The following is a 7,379-nucleotide window of genomic DNA, read 5'->3' as shown; positions in this document are numbered from 1 at the left end:
TCGACGAGAAAATGCGCTCTCTGTCACTCACTGCAGGGAGTACTGAGTTACATTTTTTAACTTGTATTTGCATTCCAGTAAATCTAGGCCGAACTCTAGAAAAATTGATGGATGCAGAGACTGACCAAAATCGTTTTTTTTTTTGTCTACCGACAGACCTCATTCCTTTAGCTTTGTTACAGATTCGTTCGCTGATTTAGTATTACCGAGAATATATCCATATTTTCATCTCAGAGTCAGGCAAGTAAAGATGATGACAGTCTAAGGTCACTCTGACTTCCTCTTGAAAGTGCGTAACTGAACTACCGTACTATAATCATATTCTAACCTAAATTGTACGGATGTTTTGAGTATTGTAGAACTCAGCACGGCACCAAGCATTTACATCTCATTTATCCCTTTTACTATATGGGCGTCATTAGTTATACATTGAGTGACTATACTACATTTCTATATAGTAATACTAAATGGGCGCCATTATATGCATAGAGTGACTATAACCTAGGCACAGCCAGAACAAGTTGCGGTCGCACGAATACATCGGACTTATAAAGTACCAAAGATGTATTGTGTAGAAAAATTTCCTATCACTCTATTTCCTGCAGCGCTCGGAGTGATCGTTTTCTGAAAGAATAGCAAATTGATAAGTAGAAAATCGATTACTACAAAAAAATTATTATTCTCAAAGTTTTTCACGTAATTCAACTATAACGCATGGATGCTCTCCCTAAACCCATGTGTTTAATGTTGATGTCATGCAGCTCACAGCAGCAACGTTTTCATGTTATGCAGCTCACAGCAGCAACGTTTTGATGTTATGCAGCTCACAGCAGCAACGTGTTGATGTTATGCAGCTCACAGCAGCAACGTGTTGATGTTACGCAGCTCACAGCAGCAACGTTTTCATGTTACGCAGCTCACAGCAGCAACGTTTTGATGTTACGCAGCTCACAGCAGCAACGTTTTGATGTTACGCAGCTCACAGCAGCAACGTTTTCATGTTACGCAGCTCACAGCAGCAACGTTTTCGATGTTATTCAGCTCACAGCAGCAACGTTTTCGATGTTATTCAGCTCACAGCAGCAACGTTTTGATGTTACGCAGCTCACAGCAGCAACGTTGCGTACCAGGAGGTGACGTTGCTGCCCTCAGACGTGCCCCTGGAGGGCCGCTCTTACCTGCCTAACATCTGGTACAAGTCCTCGTCGCTGGACGCGCCCCTGCGGTTGGTCGCCCTCGTCACCACCAGAGATGTTCGCGACGATGAAGAGCTTTTCGCGGATTATTTCACGCTTGTTTCTTGACGTTGCCTATACATGATAGTTTTAAATAGTTTGGAAACAATGAAATATAACAAATTTCCTTCATAGGTGTTCAGCATTGCGATGTAATGTGAGTGAGATGGAATCTTTATCATTTATGTGATGCAAATGTTAAATACTTAGCAGTCACTTGAAAATTGCACTTGACGAATGTTACTCCGTTATTCTCTACATTTCACGAGCGGCACAAGACTGGACTAGCTCGCCTTATGTTCTTCGTGAACTATAAATTATTTTCGATTTGATATATTAAAAATAAACCTTCCTAGCGATGTTAATTTTTTCAGTCTTCTTGCGAGATATCTTATTGGCTGAAGTGTAAATTGTATATGTAAATTGTATGTGAAATGTTTTGCCGAATAAATTATTTAAGAATGAATGATCCCGTTTAGTGATAGTTCAATTATACCCGGCGATCAGGCTTACAATTTTTTTATCTGCTAATATTTGCTAATTTGCTAATAGTTGGATTGCAGTATAATTTTTCTTCTTGAGGTCGGGTGATATGTTTGTCTTAATTGACGCAATCACTTTACGTGTATTTATCCCTACGTGATAAATTTGTTCGTGACGTTATCATCTAGTTCGCGTGTAAATTATTTTAATCCTGAAATTTCAAAGGGTATTTAGTGCTGAAGAAGAATCAAAATTAATCGGGGCAGGCACGCCTTGCGCGAGGCTCTTACAATGGCGGCTTTATTTTATTTGTTCTTATGATTTATTGTTGATGACTGAGTCAGCATAAACTCAAGCAAACAATTCAGAGCATACATGTACTCACTCGTACTATAAAAAAAGTTCAATATTTTTCTTGTCTAATTTACCTATTTGACAGCTACGCGGGATGGCTTAGTGGTTACAGTTATGAGTACCAAGATTGGACAGTGAGCTTTGGATTCCATCCCAGTTACCTGTGACAGTTCTTTTCAAATCTGCGAGGTGGCCGAGAGGTTAATTTATACGCACCATTGCGTATGTTTATTGCGCATTATTGCGTATATTTATAGCGCTTCTACGCATTATTACGTATATTTAAGCAACACAAAATTGAAGCACTGAGATGCGTGTTCTAGACTCGTAATAAGTCAAAATGTTCTGCCATGTTCAGAATAGAAGTCGGGTCCAACGGCCCAATTAACATGAAAACCACAATACTATATTTGGAAAAAATTTTCGTAGTAAAGGCAGCAGGAATTTGTAATTAATATTAGTACGTATGGAAGCGACTTTTTAATTTGCTTCAGATGGGTGTCAAACGTTCTAATATTCAAGTATCCATTTCATAGTCGGCCATGTGAACATCAATTTGATATATATTAAATTTTACCTCAGATCTCCTGAGAATAAGTCACGAAAAGTACAAGAATCGGCGATAGGCCACATCAGGCATATTCTTCAGCGCTAATATCACTATGTGATTAAAATTTTATGATGCGTTTTATTGCAATAATAATCTATTCAAATATTTAATGCTTTATCTCAATAAATTTCACCAATTTTGATCGTAAAATTTAATAGATTTAAAAAAACTGCTTTATTTATTTATTTAAAGATGTCATGTTACGTGACAATACGTGTTGATAGTAATGAAGAAAAAAATTGAAAATACAATCATTCTGCTCACGCGGACCGACATTATTTTGCGTTTTTGTCACTCCCTGCCCCAAGGGCTAAGGTAATCGATCGGACGTCAATGATTAGGGCTCTGACTCAAAGCTTACTGGTCATTTTGTTTGAAAATTTAATTTTATAATTGACTCTTACATGTACATCGGGAGAGAACAATTTACCTAATAATTATGTTTGGATCTCTACCTAGGGCTAGACAATGAGAATGAGGACAGTTGTAAGATCGTAATTAATAATAATATTATACATGTTCAATGACTTAAATTTTGGTTGTAGGCCTATTTGTGACATCTTTCTAGTTACTTCAGTCAGACACTCAGACTGTCACTGCCTCCATGTCTCAACCTTGAGGTTGAGGTAGGCCTGGTAGGGCCTACCTAAATTGAATCTTGAAGCAACTTGGCATGTGGCAACTGGCAAGTGTGTAATGAGCATGAATGATGAGGCAACTCAAATTAGTTGGAAAAGTAGTGTACTAAAAATTTGTACTTTGTAGCTGCTACATTATATACCTATATATTTTTTTTCAACTTTAAATTTTGCTTCTCAATCTTAGTTATGCAGTTTAATTAAAAGATTTAGATTTTTCAAGATTCAAAATGCAAGAATCTTTGTAATGAATGAAAAGATTAAAATAGGCCTATTGCCTGGGCAGAAGCTAGGACCTAGGTCTAGGAGCCTATCTGTGGCTGTGAATCTGAAAATAAAAAACCATGAATCTGACTTCTGCATATCTGGCAAATTTTATGCATTTCTATTGCTTTTCCTGATTTTTGGGAATCACCTGCAATTTGCAAAAGAATTGTTTTTACCTGCAATTTTTGCTAAATTCCTGTCTGTTCTTTCAAATTGGCAATTTTAATGGCAAAAAGTAATATTTTTTGTTGCCCTTCCTCAAGTTCAATTTTGAGTCCTATACGGTTATACGGTTATACCTATTAGACCTAGTCTGGAAAAGTCCTATTTTTGTCTGAAATATCGTGGCTCTAATATCATATAATTTCAGTAGGTATGAAATCTCGCGGCTCGAATGTCATAAATTTTTGTTTGATTAAAAAATCGCGGTTTGCACTTCGCAAACATGTCATTTCATAAAATTTTCAACTGCGGCTCGCCAAGTAGATATATTCCATACTAGTATTAGACCAGTATCTTAGATACCAACATTATCATAAATAAGAAATTGATTACAATATTGAATAAGTGAGGATATTATAAAAAAATTTATTCCAAAAATCTCTAGTTTGCCACTGAACCCACTAGTCTAGTGCACTATGTTAGCCGTAAATCAGAGAAAATGCTTGTGAATTTGGTCAATTTTTCTCATTTTTATGGCTGTTTTCCAGTTTATTCAGTAAAAAATTAGAAAATTGGCCTTTTTCTAATTTTCATTGGCAATTTTTGGAAATCATCAGTGAAATGATCATTTATAGTTTTATACTGATGTTCTAAGGAAAGTTCTTTCCAATATTCAAGATTGACTGTACAAGTTATTACAACTAATACTTCTAAGTTCTACTTCTGTTAAAGATTAAAAAATATAACTCAGTACTCACTGCAGTGAGTGACAGAGAGCGCATTTTCTCGTTGACAAAAACTTGAGGTCACAGACAGACAGGCAGACGGACGGAGAGACAGACAGACAGACGGACATGGCAAGCACAACAGTGCATTTTTTCCATAAATGAGAAAATGCGCTACAAATCATTTGGTTTCAGTTAATTTGTAATATTGAGCTTGCTCTGAAGTCATATATGCTAGTTCCATTGTAAATCTTGCAACTTGTAAATACAGTGTTGCAGACTAAATTTGAATTATGCTTGTGATTAACATGTTATTGCTAAAAGTTCCATTGCCTAAAAAGTTCATATTTGTAGACAAAATTGGAATTTTCCTAATTTTGAATGAAATCTTGTTGGCTCCTATAATGGTGGTCAAACTTTGATTAACATCACATTAGCTTCCCTATTGTGCATCATTAACTTCCTTATTGAATGTCATTAGCCTCCATGTTCCATGTCATTAACCTAATCTACATATTTTGCGTTACTAGCCTCCTATTTAGTGATGCTAGCCTCCTTATTTAGCATCACTATTCAAGTGATGCTAACTATATATTTAACACTATTTTTTTCTTCCATTATTCAATTGCTTATAAATGGTTAACCGTTTTCTGAATTCTTTTCCAGTTTCTCAAATTATGTTTATTATTATATTATATGACCGATCCCGCTGCCAGCTGCCATACGATCGTCATTATTGATATATCCAAGCTGCTACTCCATCTAGGCTGATATACTTCCCCTCGCCCTGAGATATTCATGCCGTTCTCTGCTGAGTGTGTGCTGACACAAGCATTTTTCTTGCTGTCATTCTTCCTACCCTGAAAAATCGTGCTGCTGATTGTGTTGTGTTTGCTGGATGATAAACGCTGCTTTTTGTAGGGTATAATATTTTTTTGCTGAATGTTGAATGTTGGTTTACGTGTCGTATAATTTTTTTGCCTAATGAATGCTGGTTTACGTGAGATATAATTATTATTCCTTGGTAGGTAATAAATGCTGTTTTCCGTGTGGTATATTTTTTATGCATGAAGATGAACGCTGACTTACGTTTGGCATGATTCGTGTTTATTAATTAGTAATCGTTACGTGACGTCCATATAAAATCAGCGACCGAATTTCCAAATAATTTCTTGTACAAAGTCTGCGTTCGTGATTTATAGTCACGGCAATATTAGCGAAGATTGCGAACCTTGTTTGTCTGGATCATCAGAATTATTCTTCCTCGTTGGCAGCTCAATTTTTTTTCGTCACCATGCTTTTTCTCGTTAAACGCTGCAAATAAAAGTAATGACAAGTAGATATCTTTTTAATTTATCGGCTTGTGCTGAGGTTGCCTACCTTGTTCTCTTGAATTTATTCCAGAAATGTTCACGTGTCTTCATAGGAATGTAATGCAGCAAACGTTGCATTCTTAGGGTTTATTTTCACCGGGTGTTTTAGTTTCTATTTTCGAGTGTAATATGAACACTTACTAAAATATCAAGAATTATTTCGGTGCCAACTGTATGATGATGCAAAAATATAAGCGCGATTCCAATAGCAGACAGAATTGAATTATTGTTGACTATAATTCGGAGTAATACACGAAAAGATAGAAAGTGGACAATCTGAACGACGTTAGACGAGAACGAGACTCGGGGAAACGATAGGCGCGACTGCTTAAATAAATCAGTATAACCACAGCGTGACAGCGTATAAGTATAACGACTGCACGATAGCGTATCAGTATAACTACAGCGTGTATCAATATAAAGACAGCGTATATCAGTATGACGATAGCGTGTATCAGTATAACGACAGCGTGTATCAGTATAACGACAGCGTGTATCAGTATAACGACAGCGTGTATCAGTATAACGACAGCGTGTATCAGTATAACGCAGCGTGTATCAGTATAACGCCAGCGTGTATCAGTATAACGCAGCGTGTATCAGTATAACGCAGCGTGTATCAGTATGACGCAGCGTGTAGCGGCCACGCGGCCTTACCTCTTTTCGCTTTTAGGCGTATTTAGCCTTCAGACGTACGTATATATATGTTCCATGTTCATAATTTACTGATCGTTATCTTCTGTATTGCGCGCGGGAAATACTTCCTAGTATAATGCATACGTTCGCTGTTCAACTCTCAGAATTTGCTGTAATAGCAGATGAGTTTCCAAATGTATCTCAAAATTGGGCAGTACTACTACGGAACGGTATTTTGTTTAAAAATTATTTATATTAGAATTTACTGTTAGATGTTATTTTTTAGTACAAAATACTCGAAATTCTTTGAACAAATTACGTAGTGACCTGCATTTAATAGAAAGAAATTTATTTTGAGCTTTTTTTAAAGCCTTCTAACTGACCAAAATATTGCTCATCATACGGCTTTTTCGCCAACCAAATACCTATTCCATCAAAAAATGTATTTCAACTCTCCACTGTAAAAATTATTATGTTTTGCATTTCTTTTTAATTCTTCTTGTACCAGTGTTAGTGTATCCAGTTAACAGTGTGAGATACTCAATGCAAAGTGTTCAGTTAGTGGTGCCAGTGTTAGTGTATCCAGTTAACAGTGAGATACCCAATGGAAAGTGTTCAGTGAGCGGTGCCAGTGTGAGATACTCAATGCAAAGTGTTCAGTGAGCGGTGCCAGTGTGAGATACTCAATACAAAGTGTTCAGTGAGCGGTGCCAGTGTTAGTGTATGCAGCTAAGTGTACGACAATAAGTATCGGTACCAGCAAGTCTGGAGGTCCAGCAGCCGAGCGCCTGGCACAGTGCCAGAAGCTGACACTGTCTGTCGTGCTCTGTAGCGGTCATGGCGCTCAGGGGGGCGTGAGCGCCGCTACATGCTGTCACAATTCCTTCATTCTTCTG

This window comes from Hyalella azteca, unplaced genomic scaffold (assembly GCF_000764305.2).
Source record: "Hyalella azteca isolate HAZT.00-mixed unplaced genomic scaffold, Hazt_2.0.2 contig14662, whole genome shotgun sequence".
Lineage (NCBI taxonomy): Eukaryota > Metazoa > Arthropoda > Malacostraca > Amphipoda > Hyalellidae > Hyalella > Hyalella azteca.
Note: the sequence above shows the minus strand (reverse complement) of the source record.